We start from the raw sequence: 17,231 nt of genomic DNA on the forward strand, positions 1-17,231 counted from the left end.
AGGCGCCCTCAGCCCCTCACTCGTGGACCTCGTGTATTCTGGCCTCTGTGCCATCATTCCGTAGTCTCACTCACCATCCTCTAAGGATCTTATTTCCTCAAGTCCCGCTCCCACTGGGATGGCTCACTGACACCCCAACTGGAAGGGATCCTTCCCTCAGCACGGCTCACACTGCATTTCTTTACTAGCATCTGGCTTCCCTGCTCGGCTGGGAGCTCTTGAAGGACAGGACAGGGTCCCTGACACACGGCAGCACTGAGGGCCTGCTTGCTCATGAGCTGACTCCTGGGCCAGGTTACCTGCCATAGAAGGTGCCGAGGAGAAGGAGGGGAGGTGACTGGGACCTCTGTTTCTACTGGTCTTCCTTCACTTGTGTCATCTACCACCCTCCCAGGGTTTAATTTTTGTTTTGCTTTTTCCCTTCTCCTAGACTCTTAGTCGGTTTACAGTTTCTTTAGGGATAAACCAGCCAACCTGGGGTGGTGGTGTGTCTCCGAGGACTTGATGCATTTAGGGACTGTTCTCTTAGTGCGCCACCTCCCTGCGACCTCAGGATGCCAGAAAGGGGGAGTCTCTCCCATGTCCTAAGCTCTGCCTCGTCTCCTCCCTCCCTCTCCAATCACCGCCCCCCGCTGCCCCACATCTCTGTGCCCTAATATGCAGGTGGTAATGAGGCCATGATTTCTCTTGGGAAAAGGAGCATCAGTTATTGATTAAAAAAAAAAAATTTCATGCCTGGGGCTCATGGACAACCAATTAGTCCATAATTCCTCAAACCACAAAGTCCCTCCTCATTTTTATAAGCCCCTCCTTTCAAATAAGCTAAGCTTTGGTGACTTTCTTTTCAGGGTCCATTGGTGGAGCAGTTTACCCAGGTCTCACCAGGATAAACATGGGCATGGGTCTGATCACAGGGAGAGGGGGCAGTGGGACTCATTTATCACCTAGATCATGAGGGAGGTGGCCGAGATTGGGGCAGAAATCCTAGGCTGAGTTACAAGAAGTTCTACTAGATCCATGGATGTGTTTAGGGTGGGGTGTGGTCCAAGGGTGTTCTGAAGCTGTATGACAATACTGAGTATATGTGCTGGGGCATTTTCCTGGGGATTGGTCAGTGGTTTTCATCAGTTTCTTTAAGAGGTCTGTGGCCCCTAAGAAGTTAAGAAGCCTGGCCTGGATTCTCTCTCTTGAGATCCCTTCTGCTTTAGGCTTCTGCACTTTTGAAATAAGAAGCTGTCTCAGGAGCCCCAGGAGGGAAGATAAAGGCGGCGGCTGATTTCCTGGGGCCACCTGGTGGTGCTGGGGTGCATAGCATCCTTTGGGCAATAGGAAAAAGCCTGGGCAGGCTTCCTGCTGGACAAGTCCTAGGAAAGGGTCCAGAAGGAGGTTTTGGAATCTGGGTGCAGCTGCCTTCTCCCTCAAAGGAGTGAGAACAGTGCTGGCCCAAAGCTGGAAGGGAAGGGCTGGGTGGCCGGATCACCTCCTCTCCACCCACTCGGCACTCAGCTTCCTCTGAGCCCCCTTGGGAGACATCTTGGGAGTCCAGAGTCAGGAACCAAGTGAGTCTGGGACTGGTCTGGGTGGAGGGTATGCCAAGAGTGGCCCTGGGTGGGAAGGGAGGAGCTTCCGGCTTAAGTGGGGATAGAAGGGCTGAGGAACCCTGGCCAGGCTTGAGAATAAAGGCTGAGCTTTGCATCTTTCAGAGGACTTCACTTGAACCAACTCTTTCACTCCACTCTATCCTGAGAGGCAGGCACTGTTTATATCCACTCCACAGGCGAGGAAACTGAGGCTCAGAGGGTGACATGATTTGCCACAGACCACACAGACAGCTGTGGAGCTAGTCTCCCCACTGGAGACGAGCACCTCTGCTTTCCCAGCCTCCCTGTGGCCCAGCTCAGCAGCACAGCTGTTCTTCGTCAGCCTGGAAGCCGGCTGCTTTAGGACAATCCGAAGCAGGGTATAATCCTCTGTGTGGTAGGACAACCCTACAACACAGTATAAAACAACAGGGTTTATCACCCCAGGTTGAATATACAGCAGGAGCCAGGAAAGGCTTCATCCTTCGGTGACAGATCCATGAAATGTCACTGAAGCTAAGTCAGGTTTAAGCTGGGAGGAATGCATCACAGAGCCCTCTGCCTCCTCAACTTAGAGATCACTTCCTTTGGCCTGGGTCCCTGATCTCCACTGAGTCCAGAAACCGTCTTCCATTTTCTCTTCTCATGCACAGAGCTCACATCTTCATTGCATTGGACATTCTCTATTGCACTTGCCCATTTGCTTGTCTGCAGCCCTTTCAGGCTCTCAGCATCTGAGGGTGGGTCCGTGTTGGTCCCGTGATACTGTGATACCATGTTGGTATCCCTAGCCGTTAGTCCATGGTCTGGCACATGGGAGGTGTTACCAAAAAAATGTATTAAATGAGGAAGTGACTCAGTCATATAGTATCACATAGGATTGTGGGGAAGTTTCTTACCTGGACAAAAATTCTGAGATGACCACAGTGGAGCTGACATCTGTCAGGGTCACTGAAATGGCAAAAAGGAGCAAGGTCTTGGTCTTGCCTTAAGTCCCTGGCATGAGTAGGTCTCCTGGCTGCAATGGTCATTAGCAGTTCTGTGCCTTTGTCAGGCTGTGTCAGTGGAGACTTGACCTTGTAGGATGCTACAAGTTGGTGTTAGTGAAGTTCATGGCAATCCCAGGGGAAGGCCTCTCTTCTCATGGCTCCATTGCTGTACCTTTTCTTTGGGTCAAGAAAACAGTAAGCTATCAGGTTTTCAGTACATTTTATTTTATTATTATTCTTTTTAATATGGAACGCTTCACGAATTTGTGTGTCATCCTTGCCCAGGGGCCATGCTAATCTTCTCTGTATCGTTCCAATTTTAGTATATGTGCTGCTGAAGCGAGCACAGTAAATTTTAAATAGTTATTGGATTTTAAATTCATTTGAAAGAATACACATATGAACATATAAAAGATATAAAAAAATAAAATGAATATATATCTACTGTGCATTAAGGTTAAGAAATTGTTTTTACATATTGCACTTATTATTTTATTCAAAATATTATCAAATTTCCATTGTAATAACTTTGAAACTTCCTGTGCATTCCTTCCAAATTCCTTTCCCATCTCCAGGGAAAATTTTAGGTTTATAGTTTCCTTTTTTCCTTTATAATTTATCACATATGTATGTATCAGAAATAATATATTATTTAGTTTTGAATGTTTTTGAAATTTATTTAAGTGGAATCATATTGCACACATTCTTTTATGACTTGATTTTTTTTTTTTTTACTCAACATTTTTGTAGCTTTTGTCCGTGTTGGTAAATGCAGCTGTGGTATACTCATGTGCACTGTTGGATGATATTCCATTTTATGACCAAATCACAATATATTCATCCATTCTCCTTTCTTCTGAATAATAGTTTGATGGTATATATATTTATATATTTTTCATCCTTTTACTTTCAGCCTTTGTCTTTATGTTTTAGGAATGTCTCTTGTAGATAGCTTATAGCTAGATTATTTAAAAATTCAGTTATATGAACATTTTTAACTGGTAAATTAATTAATTAATCCAGTTATGTTTGTTCTGATTACTGATAAATGTAGATTTATTTCTATTATCTTATTTTGCATTTTCAATTCCCCAATTTTCTTCATTTCTTTTTTCGTCTTTCTTGTTTTCTTGTGTACTGAGGACTCCCCTGCCCCCCACCAATATTTTGGAGTTACAAATCTTAGTTCTAGCATTCTAGTGGTTGCCCTAGAATCCTTGATAAGTGTACTTAATCTAATAAAATTAAAAGCTAATCGGTATCTTTACTCTCCTGTTCAAGGCCCATAGATTTAACCCCAATCACTTCCTGTCTGGCTTACTGTGGCAGACACATCCCAATGACCCATATTCTTGTATAATCCTCTCTTCTAGAGTATGAGTGGGACCTGTGACTTGCTTCTAATCCAAAGAATATGGCAAAGATGATGGCATGTCACTTCCATGAGTATGTTTCTTTATATAGGACTCTGTCCTAGCAGACTGAAGAGAAAGAACTTCCTGCCAGTCTTGAAGAAGCAAAAAATCATGTGTGCTCACATCTACAGATAGGGCCATGTGGCAGGGAATGGTGGGAAACCTCTAAATACTGAGAGACAGCAGGAAAATGGGGACCTCAGTTCTACAGCTTTGAGGAGGTGAATTCTGTTGACAACCCGAAGGAGCCCAGAGGCCCATTTTTCCCTGTTGAGCATATGATGAGGCTGCCTTCTCTGACACCTGGACTGCAGTCTCGTGAGACCCTGATCATAGGACCCAGTTACATGCCTGGACTCCTGGCCCCTGGAAATTGTGAAATAATGAATGGGTGCTAAGTTGCTATGTTTGTGGTAATTTGTTATACTATACAGCAATAGAAAACAAATACATATGTATAATAATTTTTCCAATGTTTTACTTAAATTTGCTGGTAAAGCCTCTTGAACCTGTTATTTCCTTTGTGTAAAAGTTCTAAATTGTAGATTGAGTTATTACAATAGTCATAGGACTACTCAGATTTCTTATTTCTTCCTGAGTCAATTTTAGTAGTTGTATGCTGCTAGGAATTTATTTCCTGTAAACTTTAAAATATATTGGCACAAAGTTTTTCAGTACATTCTTTTGACCTTTTTCATATGGGTAGGATCTGTAGTGATGTATTCATTCCTTATATTGGTTATTTGTTCCTTCTCTCTTTTTTCTTAATTAGTCTCACCCAAGGGTTATCAGTTTAATTTTTCTTTCTAAAGAACCAATTTTTAGCTGTATCATCTATACTGTATATGATTTTTATTAAATTAATTTCTGCTCTTTTATTATTAAACTCTAATTCTTGTTTTTGGATTTTCTTTGTTATTTCTTTTCTAAATTTTTAAGATGGGTTTTTCTTTAGCTTTTCTTTTTTTGGTGATAATATATGCATTTAAGCCTATTAAATTTCCCTCTGGTGTTTTAGCAGCATCCACCAAGTTCTGGTGTTAAGCATTTTATTATTACTCAGTTAAAAATATTACCAAGTTTCCACTGTAATTATTTTCTTTGACTCATGGGTGTTTTAGAAATGTATTTCTTTAATTTCCATGCACATGGGGACTTTTCAGTTATATTTTTATTATTAATTCCTAGCTTAAGTTAATTGTGGTTAGAAACATACTCAGCATAATTTGGTTTTCTTTTTAAAATTGAGTTGTAATTTACATACAATAGATTGATGAGTTTGGGCAAAAGTACACTCCCATATGACTGGTAATGCAATTAAGATATAGAGCATTTCCATCACCTCAATGAAATCTTCATGCTCCTTTCCAATCAATCCACCTCCATCCCGCTCCCCCTCTGCTCAAGGCCACTACTGTTTCAATATCTATCACCAGCATCTAATTTTGTCTGTTCTATAATTTTATATGAATGATGTCACATAGTACACATTCTTCTGCATCTGGCTTTTTTCACACAACCTAACAGTTCTGAGATTCATCCATGCTATTATGTGTTTCTTCCATTTGTATTGCTGAGTAATATGTCACTGTATACCACAGTTTTTCTATCCCTTTTCCTTTGATGGACATTTAGATTATTTCCAGTTTTTGGCTATTATGAATAGCAAAATGAAAATTCTTGTACAGGTCTTTTTGTAGATACATGTTTCTATTTCTCTTGGATATATAACCATGAATGGAGTCCCTTGTTCATAGTATAGGTGTATACTTAGCTTTATAAGAAACTGCTAAACTGTTTTCCAAAGTAGTTGCATCACTTTACAGGCTCACTAGATAGGTTAAAGAATTCCAGTGGCTACATGTTTTGTCCCATGTCAGTCTATTTAATTTTAGTTGTTCTGGAGTGGCTGTACCATTTTATATCTCCACCAGCAAGGTATGAGGGATCCAGTATCTCTGCTGTCGCTGTTACGTTAGCCATCCTGTTAGGCATGTGATGATAACTTATTGAGGTTTTAATTTTCATTTCCCTAACAGTTAATGATGTTGAACATCCTTTCATGTGCTTATTTGCCACCCATATGACCTCTTCAGTGAAATTTCATTTTTTTGCCAATTTCTAACTGGATTTTTAAAAAATGTTGAGGTTTAATTGACATACATTATATTAGTTTCAGGTTTACCGTATAATGATTTGATATTTGTATATATTATGAAATGATCACCCAGATAAATCTAGTTAACGTCCATCACCATACATGGTTACATAATTTTTTTCCCCTTGTGATGAGAAAGTTTAAGATCTACTCTCTTAGTGACTTTCAAATATGCAATACAATATTATTAACTATGGTTGCCATGCTGTACATTACATCCCCATGGCTTACTTATTTTATAACTGGAAGTTTGTATCTTTTGACTCCCTTCACCCATTTTTCCCACCCTAATGTTGAGTTTTGAGAGTTTTTGTACACCTTTTGTTAGATATGTGGTTTGCATATATTTTCTCCCAGACTGACACATGTCTTTTCAGCCTCTTAACTGAGTCTTTCACATAGGAAAGGTTTTAATTTTGATGAAGTCCAATTTATCAACTTTTTTCTTTTACAAAACATGCTTTGATGTTATGTCTAAGAACTCTTCTCCTAGTCCTAGGTCCTGAAGATCTTCTCCTATGTTTTCCTATAAGAGTTTTATATTTTACACCTAAGTCCACAATGTATTTTTTTAAATTAATTAATTAATTTATTTATGGCTGTGTTGGGTATTTGTTGCTGCGTGCGGACTTTCTCTAGTTGCGGTGTGCGGAGGCTACTCTTCGCTGCGGTGCGCAGGCTTCTCATTGCGGTGGCTTCTCTTGTTGCGGAGCACGGGCTCCAGGCGCACAGGCATCAGTAGTTGTGGTGTGCGGGCTCAGTAGTTGTGGCTTGTGGGCTCTAGAGAGCAGGCTCAGCAGTTGTGGTGCACGGGCTTAGTTGTTTTGTGGCCACAATCCATTTAAAATTAATTTTATATGAAGTATGAGGTTTAGTTTGAGGCTCTTTTTTGTTTGTTTGTGTGTGGCCTATGGCTGTCCAATTGCTCAAGCACCATTTGTTAAAAAGACCATCCTTCCTCCATTTGATTTGCCACATTTGTTAAAAATCAGTTGGGCATATTTGCGTGGGTCAGTTTCTGGGTTCTCTCTTGTGTTCCATTGATCCGTGTGTCTATCCCTCCACAAATAGCACACTTTCTTGATTACTGTAGAAATACAGTAAACCTTATTTTGGCTAGAGTAATTACTCCCATTTTATTCTTCTTTTTAAAAATTGATTTAGCAATCCTAGGTCCTTTGCCTTTCCATTTAAATTTTAGAATGTATGAAATAAAAACATAATATTTCACTTTAATTCTTGAAGGATACCTTCTGCTGGGTATAGAATTCTAGGCTGGCAGCTGTTTCTTTCAACACTTAGAAGATATCTTCCCATAGTCTTCTGGCTGCTATCTTTCTATCAAGAGGTCCTTCAAAGATAATCTTCCTCTTCTTTCTGGCTCCTTTTAAAGATTTTATCATCATTTTTGTTTTTCACCAGTTTTACTACATGGCTTTAATCTTTCATTGGCTTTTGAAAAATCTCAATCATTTGAGATTTCAGATATTGCTTCTGCTTCATCCTCTTTTTTCTGGGATTCCACTTGCATGTGTGATTGACATTCTCATTGTATCTCTTATTTCTCTTACACTCTTATGTGTATTCCATCCTTTTTGTCTCTCCATGAGTCATTCTGATTAATTTTTCTGATGTTTGTTTCTTTTTACTAATTCTTTTTTCACCTTTATCTTTATCAGCTGTTAAAGCCATCCATTGAATTCTTTTTTTTAAAAAAATTATTTATTTATTAATTTATGGCTGTGTTGGGTCTTCGTTTCTGTGCGAGGGCTTTCTCTAGTTGCGGCAAGCGGGGGCCACTCTTCATCGCGGTGCGCGGGCCTCTCACTATCGCGGCCTCTCTTGTTGTGGAGCATAGGCTCCAGACGCGCAGGCTCAGTAATTGTGGCTCACGGGCCCAGCTGCTCTGCGGCATGTGGGATCTTCCCAGACCAGGGCTCGAACCCGTGTCCCCTGCATTGGCAGGCAGATTCCCAACCACTGTGCCACCAGGGAAGCCCCCCCATCCATTGAATTCTTAATTTGGGTTATTTTACTTTTCATTTCTAGAATTTTTATTTTAAAAATTTAAAATATTTTTCAGTTTTTTTCTCCTGCTGTCCTAAATCTTGTCTTTACCTTATTGTACAATAAAAGCATTCTTGTCTTTCCCACGATTTACTGGCAACTGTGTTCTCTATCACATTGCACTTACACTGTTAATGTTCTGAATATAAAGCATATTAAACATATATTTAGTATTTTATATTTCTGTTATTAGTTTTTGCTCATCATTCTAAAATTTTCAGGTATTTTGCAATCTTTACTTGACCCATTATTGTATAAGTAGGTCAGGAAGTCTGGAGAAAGGACCCTGACTCAAAGAACCATCACCTTTATTCTCTTCTGACACAAGCTCTGAAAAATAAGTGTAGCATGGCATCCAGGGATGGTGCAGTCTTGGTGGGAAATCCATGAACTGTAAATTCAGCATATAAGAGAAAGTTCCTGCCCATCAAGGAACTTATCATCTAACTTGGGGGACAAAAGGACACAGATTAAATGATTAGTGGGGCATATTAAAAGTATGCAGCTGGAGGCTAATAATGAAACACAGGTTCTGATGTACTTTGCTTTCTAGATGAAGACTCTAAGGGCTGCAATTGTTGTGAAAGGCCTTGTGTGCCCTTGCCAGGCCTAAGAAAACGGGTCCTACAATGAGTTATTTTCTTAAAGCTTTAATTAATTCATTCATCCACTTGACAAATATCTTTGAACACAATATATAGCAGGCGCTGAATTCTGTGCCTGCCCCATTGGTGAACAAGTTGGAACTTTACATTCCAGGCATAGTTTCTGGAGCAGAGCAGGGAGTGGAGGGTGCCAGGCTGGGGAGGCCCTGCAGGCGAGCGGCCTGAGAGGAAAGAGCTGGGCCTGTGACCTGATGATGAAGTGCCATCTGATTTCCCAAAACACCTGGACCTTTTTGGGGGGTGAGACCCTGGAAGTTCTGCCTGCTGAGGACATAGTACTAACAAAGGCCCTCACCCTGGCCTTCCGAATTTGGTGTGGGTCTTGGGGTGGGATTAGAGGATGGTGTGAGGAAGCCCACCACCTCTTCTCTCTGTGACGTGAGCCAGATTGCGATTTTGAAGTGAGTGACTATCTTTTCATCTCTGAACCCCCAAAGCCTGGCACATAGTAGCTGTGCCATCTGTGTTAATCGCTGAAAGATGTTACCCCAAGAATTGTCTGCTTGAGTTCTCTGCCTCCAGGTACTTGTCTTATCCCCACTTGAAGACGAGGTTGAAAGAAGTTGACTGACTTGCTCATGGCCGCAGATCCTGCATTTCCTGAAGGCTGATTCAATGCTCTATCTCGTCCATTAAGTTCTCTGTCATAATTCCAGTTCATAATTGGGTTGACCTTTCCCTGAATTCTTAAACACTTAGCCTGAATTAATCATTTTATCATCTCAATAATAATAGCAACCACTTAAAAAGTCATTTACTGTCTGCCAAGCACTGTGCTAAGTGCTTTCATCCTTCAGCTCTGTTCTTTACAACATCCCTTTGAGAGAGAGACTTTTATTATTACCGTTACAGAAGAGGAAGTTGGGGCTTACAGGAGTTAAACAACGTGCCCAGGGTAGCACAGCTAGTAAGTGCTGGAGCCAGGCTTTGAACCCCTGATGTCTTACTCAGAAGCTTGCACATAGAACCATCACACTGTACTGCTTTTACTGCACTGTGTGTTAGGCTCAGTTCCCCACTGCGAGGCAGGCACCTTCAGGTGCAGGGAGCATGGTTTAGCTGTTTGTTTATTTGTATGTCTTTGCTTTTCTTTTTGATCTTCTGCCCACCCCCGATGGCCTGGCATAATGCCTTTATATGGTTGACTTTCCATGAAGACTAGTTGACTCCGAATTTTCTCTGTGGCACTGTCAGACAGCAGGCTGCCGCTAGGTGGTGCTACATTCCAGAGAGTGGACGGAGGCTGTGTCCAGTTCAGCTTGCAAGAGGCAAGCTTCCTGCAGCTCCTGGCGGTGGGAAAGTTCAGAAGTGGGGAGGCTGGGGCAGGTGAGAAGGGGGGACTCCACACCTGCTGAGGAGAGAAGGGAGGAGAGAGAATCCATCACCTTAGCTGGTACCTGATGCTTCCTGCCAGGAAGCAGGCAGTCAGAAGAAGGGGTTCACCAGCGAGTGAGGTGGAAACGAGTCAGGGCCACAGGCTATCAGAAGAGCAGCATATAGAGCTCTTGGTAGAGAGGGCCTGCCCAGTCATGTTTTGGTGGAGAAACACAGTCAGTGCCCAGGACTGGGACGGCAGAGCTCAGATGTGGGCTGTCCGGGTCAGGGAGGGCTTCCTGGAGGAGGAAGGTCCCAGTGGGCAGATGAGGTCTGATTCTGTGGAGCTGAGTGCCAGGCCTTGGTGCTTGGATGGTTCAGTTTAGCAGGAAGAACCTAGGACATCAGGAGACCCGAGTGCGACCACGGATGACGCTGTGGGTGGTGACTGCCTCTCTCCTGTCTCCTCTTCTGCAGGCGACCATAGAGTGCACGGTCCACACCAGGACAAGTAAAAGGGAGTATTATTAACCATTACCCTGGGACAACAGGGGGAAACTGGGACAGCTAGCAGGGCAAAGCAGGACCTGTGATCACGTATCATATCTGAAAATGAGTTTCCTTCTAAGGACCATCTTACTCTGAGTCATCTGATGTTTGGCTATAACGGAAGCACAAGGCTGGGACACAGAAATAAGGCCAGGTGTCCTGGTTCTGTCACATTGTGAGATGCATAGAAGCTTTGGGTGGAGCTCACTCATTGATCCCTGGTTCCAATCCATCCATCCATCCATCCATCCATGCATCCATTGATCCCCGGACTATACAGATCCAATAAATCCATATGAAGCACCCCAGGTCCTGGTCCTTGGAGAGTTACACAGACACACCCCTGTCCTCAGAGGAGAGGTACATCTCCCTCTGCCTGGCCAGGGCTCTCTCGTGCACTGGTTGGGCCCTGTCCCCCTCTCTGATCCTTTCCAGCTCTGCCCCTGAGGAGCCCTGCCCTGTCCACACTCTCTCCCTTGGGCTCCTGGTACATGGAGTGGGCCTTCCCTGGGAGGATTTCTAGGGGGGACTTGGGAAAGCCCCCTATTCTGTCTGGCCCTGCCTTGCCCCCTCCCCTCCTCATCCCACCCCAGCTTCTCCATCTTAACAACCTCATGACAAATTATCCCACAGCTAAGTTAAATTGGCTGCTTCATCAAATGCTGTGATTGTAGGGTAAGGAAAGTACATAGCTCATTAATTCAAATCCAGCCCCTCCCCCAGGCCTCATCCTTCCTCCCTTCACTTATTTCTGGAGAAGGGACTTGGCCAGAGAACAGCTGCCTCTTTCCTTCAAGGACTTCTTGGGTGAGGGAGAAACTTGAGGGCAGAAGACAGTGTGGTTTGGACAGTCAGTCAGGACAGGGCATGAAACCTGCAGTCCTCACACCTCCTGGGATCCACCAGCAGAGGGCGCCATGGGGGAGAGCTGCCCCTTTCAGCTCAGGCCCAGTCCTGCAGGACTCCTGGGGGATGAAGAGGAAGCTTGGGGGAGGGCACTTCCTCCCCAGGCTTTTCCTTGTGGAAGGAGGGGCAGATCTCTTCTGGAGACCCTTTCTGGAGCAGGGGAGGGAACAGCCCTGCCAAGACCCAGGGTCTCCCCCTGCGAACCCCAGAAGCCTTGCTCAGCATCAAGTGTTGTGTGTGGAAGGAAGGCGAATTCCTCTGGATGCTGGGGTGACCTTGCCTTGACCTGATGGTGGGGATTCTGGTTTCAGCCAAACTGCAGGGTTGGCATCTCTAAGGGGAGGAGATTCAGGGAGACCTGTTCAAGATTCAAGAAAGGAAACTGGCTGGTTGGAAGATAATGTCGTTCTCCATTCAAGGGCCCACCTGTGGCCAGTGATAGGAGGGGCCTGGGGGAACCGCCCTTTCAGAGGGTCATGAAGAATTCATCAGGCTTTTGTGTCTGCCTGCCTGTGTGCTCGGAGCAGAGACAATAGTGGGGCTGGGGGGCCTTTGTCTCCATCCCTACAGAAGCAGTGTCAAATGTTGGCCACTTGTGGGTGGGGAACCCGCCTCTCTTGGGAGTGGGGCAATCCTGTAACTTGATGAGGGGCACCAAATTCAGGGCTAATTAGTTGGAAATTAAATTTTCCGTTTGACTTGTCCAGGCACCTAAAGTCAGGAGAGTCCATTGGGAGGAGAGATGGTGTCAACTGTGTGTGCTTCCTTGAACCTCACATGGGGAAGAGAACAGGGAGTGCCCCACAGGTACTCATGGTCAGAAAATCAACCAACCAAACAACCAAACAAACCAGCCAACACAAAAAAAATGGTAGTTATATATTGAATGCTTTCCTAATGAGGGAGTAAGCCAACCACTTGCCTTAAGATGGAGAGAAAGGGTGCTTACAGAGACATCAAGAAGGCACATTATTCTACAGGTTGTTTCAAGCACCTACTATGTGCCCCGTACTATGTTGTGTCCAATAGCTATTCATGTACTGTCTGAAATTACACCATTAGAAATTCATTTCTTTGTGATTTTATGACTGTTTAATTAATTTAGCATTTACCAAGCATTAACTGAACTCACCCTTTATGGCAGGCACTATTTCAGATGTGAGGCTACATCTTGGTCCTCAGGTTTCCTTCAAGACTGAAGTACTGCAGGTGCCAAGCTTGAGGGAAGGAGGCCGGAGGGGAAGACCCTCGGGGACTAGCGGTTGGTGCCGGGACAGGTGGGAGGGGGCAGCGTGCAGAGCGTCTGTGGCATCAGCCAAGGTGGCAGGGTTGGCTCCCCTTCACGCCGCCTTCCCCTCGGCCTGCTTTAAAAACAGAAGACGTTATGGTTCTGGTGATAAGTGAGGGCTGGGGACAGGGGAGCGGTGTCCTGGGTTTCTTTGGCGCACACCCCTCCCGTTCCCCGTGTTGAGGGGGAAGCCGGTACCAGAACCTCGCGGAACCCCTGGGCCCTCACTATCCACCTCTAGCATCAGCTGCCTGCTCCTCCCGAGGTCTTCCTGACCCCCAGCTGTCGGGGTCCTCTGTCCCATGAGCTTCGGAGACCCCTCCCCTGCTTCTGGCCGGAAACCTTGGTTACAGGTTTACAGCGGAAGGCCCCCTCTTCCCCTCCACGCTGGCGTCCAGCCTGTTCACGGAGCGTCACTTAGCGTGTACCGCAGGCTCTGCGCACACAGCGGGGAGCCGGCCCTCCAGCAGCCCCAGTGTGTGTGGGGCGACGAGGGGACCGAGCAGAGAGCCTGACCGCACAACAGGGCCTGTGGTTTGGTCTGAGGAGGGCTGGGAGACACACACAGGCTGAGGTCCCACCTCACTTGGAAAACTATATTGACCCCAGGAGCGCTTTAGGCAGGGAAGGGCATGATCTCTGAGGGAGCCCGTCAGGGAATGACGCTGCACCCTTGTTAATTTCAGGCCAGATCAAAAGCAGTCCCGCCCATCCAAGGTTCTCCAAACGCTCACGTGGGGCTAGGCTCTCAGAAGCTGTCCTGGCCCCCTCCCCTAAGCAGTCCATCTTCCCTGTAATCCTGAGCCCCCACCTTGAGGAAGGCCCCCCCTTCCTTGGACTTGTCTGTTCCAATCCCATTCCCAAAGCAATCCCCCAAATCTGCACTATCCTGAGAACTCTTTAGAGGTCCCTTCATTCCATTATTATTTTGACCTCGTTTTCTCTTCCTTGAGTGCAGCCAAGGTGATGTTGGTTCCTTGTCAGCCGTCCAACGGGAGAGAGGAGGGCGGGCGGAGGAGAAAGCCGAGGAGCCGTCTTTGGGTTCTCGAGCCTCCGGCCCGTCCGCAGGTCACCGCGGCAACTCGGACACCAGGGGGCGCCCGAGCGCCGGGGTTCGCACGGCCGCTCCTCCCGGCCAGGCTGGTGCGGCGCGCGGTGGCCACCAGGGGGCAGCAGAGCGCGGAGTCGCGGGCGCGGGGCGCGGGGCGCTGGCTGGGCGGTGGCAGCTGCGTTCCCGGCTCCGAGCGCAGTTCTCTGTTAGGAGGGTAATTTAGAGCAATTACACCGATTATTATTGCTTTTCTAATTAGCGCTTTTCCTACAGAATTAGCCTAGTGTTTATTAGGAGCTGCTTGTTGCCAGCAGCTTAACTGCTTCGCTGCCGGCGCCGGGCAACGAGAGCGGGGAGGGGCAGCACCGCCCTCACCGCCGCGTGAGGCCGGTTGGTTATGTGGTTTCGCATAAAAGCACGGATTAAATATTCATTCTGCTTTGTTACATATAGCATTAAATTTTTATCAGCTGTATGTTTTCCTTGAAGTTTCCCCTGCGTGTTAACATTCAGGCGGGCAGCAGAAAAACTCCTGGGCTTTGGCGGGTGGGGAGGACAGACGGGGACCCCGGGGGCGTTGGGGCCGGAGGGACTGGGCGAGGGAAGGATGGTCACCTCTCTGACATCTGTGACACCTCTAGTCTTTTCCCAAGCCTTGTGTTCCCGGATCCTCAGAACCCGCCTAGGAGGTAGGCGGGGAAGGAATGATTCACCCCTTCTGACGGGTGAGAAAACTGAGACCCCCGCAGTGAGGCGTCTTGAGTGACATCCCCAGGGTGACACGAGGCCAGATTGTGGAGTCAGGCTTGTCTTCTCCAGTCCACGGTAATCTTTGGGAGCTTCCAAAACCAGGCCCCTCTGGCCCCCGGGACACCGCCGAGGTGCCCCACCCAGACCTCCGCTCCCACAGGGGAAGGGCAGGTTGGAACTTTCCTAGGCTCAGTTCCAGCTAAAGCCGGGCGCCAGGAGGCAAACATGCCTACATTGTGCTCCTGGATTCGGCCACCTCCTGTACAGTTGCTCCTCTGGAGCCCTTAACCAGGAGAAGCAGCTATGGGGTGGTGAGAGGCAGAGGAGAGAGATGTCGGGCTTATTGGGTGCACTGCCTTCAAGTTGGGTAGCTGCTACTTACCTCCCCTCGGCAAGGGGAGGGGCTGCCCTCACGTCATTAGCCTTGCGGACCCCAAGTGAGAAACACTAAACACACACATGCACCTATAGCAGAACCAGAGGCTGCTGCTTGTATGTCTGTGTGTTTGATCCACTATTCAAAAGGCTTCTTGGAAAAACACCCCCCTCCCGCATCCAAGTGTTTGTTTACAGCTCATTAACCACTTGATGGAAAGGCTGGGGTGGGGCGAGGCAGGGAAATATTGACAGAAAACCAATCAGAAATGAAGATGAACGATCTCCAAGGTGTTCCTGTGGGTCAATAGGGAAATGGGATCTGAGTTTGAAAAAAAGGGTCTGATAAGCTGAGATTTCATTCCGCGGTTTGTCTCTGCACAGAGCGAGGCCCACCAGAGTTAAGGCACCCTCCTGTGGATTCGATTCAGGGAACGGGGCTCCGACTGGGAACCGGTTAGCCTCCTGGCCTTGGTTCCTCATCAGCCCGGGGAGAATGGAGGAGAAATTCAGGCTGATTCACCTCCCCACCACTGTCTGACTGGTCAAACTGGGTCCAGGACATGCTCCAAAGGGCCTTCCCTACGTCCTACTCTCTGCCTGTGTTTCATTCATTTGAACAAGATCAAGTTTCTCTGGTGGGACTGACAGGGGAGGCAGGCGGGTAGTTTTAAAGAAGTCCCCAGGTGCCAGAGGGTGAAGAACGCGCCTGCCCCTGGGGGCCCCGGAGGCCGGGCAGCTCTGGAGTTGCTCTGGCCACAGGGGCTCCAACCACAGGGCAGAGAGGGCCTGGCTCAGACCCCCTCCCCATTCTGCTTGCAGCCTTCCTGCTTTGCCTTCACGCTCTCCCAAGTGCCTGCCTGGCAAGTGGGTCAGACAGGGTAGAAAGGTGCTTTAGCTACTGCCTCTTACCCTGAGCACAGCTGGGTGGCCCCCACCCCCCCCAGGCCCCCGGCCAGAGTCCCAGGGACCCAGTACAATGCCTCCAGTGTGTCCTGCTCCAGGCTGCTGTGGCCACCTGGGAGGGTTCCCTGGTCCCCCTGCCCTGGAGGCCTGTTTGGGGCCTGGGCACGTTGGGCAAGGCTGGACCGCCAGGCCTAGGGGCTGGCCTCCGCGGGTGTACCACACAGCCGGGTGCCCCCCTGCTCTGCCCCCCTCCCTTAGGTACTGCCGCTTCCAGCCACCTCTTCCTGGGTCTTTTTCTACTTTCCACCCTGCAAGAATCCTTGGGGCCAAGAAGCAGACCAGGGCATGGCTGCCTGTTTGAAATGGAGAGAAAGAAGAAACAAAGGGAGAAAACCCAACGTGTAGTCAGGGTCTGTGTTATGTCTGACAGGGCTTTACGCAGGGAGTGTCAACTTGGCGCTAGGGGGCTTGTGTGGAGGCTAGGGACCTCTGGGGACAGACTCTTGGGCCACCGCAGCTCTCTGGCACGGGAGGGACATGTCTGTCACATGTCTGTCTATCCTCTCATGACAGTGGTGAGCCTGGGCCCACTCAGCTCTTCACTTAGCACTGACATTTTGAACTAGTCACCCACGGGCTCACAGGGCTCTATGCCAGGGTGCCTCCACCTTGGCAGTACTGATACTCGGGCCCGGATCATCCTTTGGTGTGGGGCTGTGCTGAACATTGCAGGACGTTTAGCAGCACTCCTGCCCTCTACACACAAGATGCCAGAAGCACCTTCCTCTCGTCCCCCGTTGTGAAAATCAGTAATGTCTCCAGACATTGTCAAGTATCCCCTGGGGACCAAAGTCATTCCCGGTTGAGAACTACTGCTCTACGCTAACCTCCTTTAACAAACGCCAAACTGATATCTAGAGATGGGATGTGACATATGAAACATAATTTAAGGCAAAATAACAGAGTGGCCAAGTGCTTGGATTCCGGAGTCAGCCATACCTAGATTCAAATTCCATCTGACTACTGACTAGGTCGACTGAGATCAGAGGCAAGTAACCCCTACCTGCCTTAGTTTGCACATCTATTAAATGGGGATATTAATATTTTCATCCTTATGGGTTGCTGTGAATATTAAATAAGATGATTATATGCTCAGAAAATTCCCTGATTCCTTGCAAGGGCGCCATTAACGGCAGCCAATATCAGAATCAGAAGATA

At 47.0% G+C, this 17,231-nt stretch overlaps 1 non-coding gene across 1 annotated transcript; it reads right to left on the bottom strand.

Annotated features, from left to right (window-relative positions):
• Window positions 1-2,809: 2,809 nt before the first annotated feature.
• LOC114235894 (U6 spliceosomal RNA) lies at window positions 2,810-2,916 on the bottom strand. Its single transcript, XR_003621970.1, has one exon. It is a non-coding gene; the product is annotated as a U6 spliceosomal RNA (small nuclear RNA).
• Window positions 2,917-17,231: the final 14,315 nt, after the last annotated feature.

The sequence above is a fragment of the Balaenoptera acutorostrata genome, chromosome 13 (assembly GCF_949987535.1).
Source record: "Balaenoptera acutorostrata chromosome 13, mBalAcu1.1, whole genome shotgun sequence".
Classification (NCBI taxonomy): domain Eukaryota; kingdom Metazoa; phylum Chordata; class Mammalia; order Artiodactyla; family Balaenopteridae; genus Balaenoptera; species Balaenoptera acutorostrata.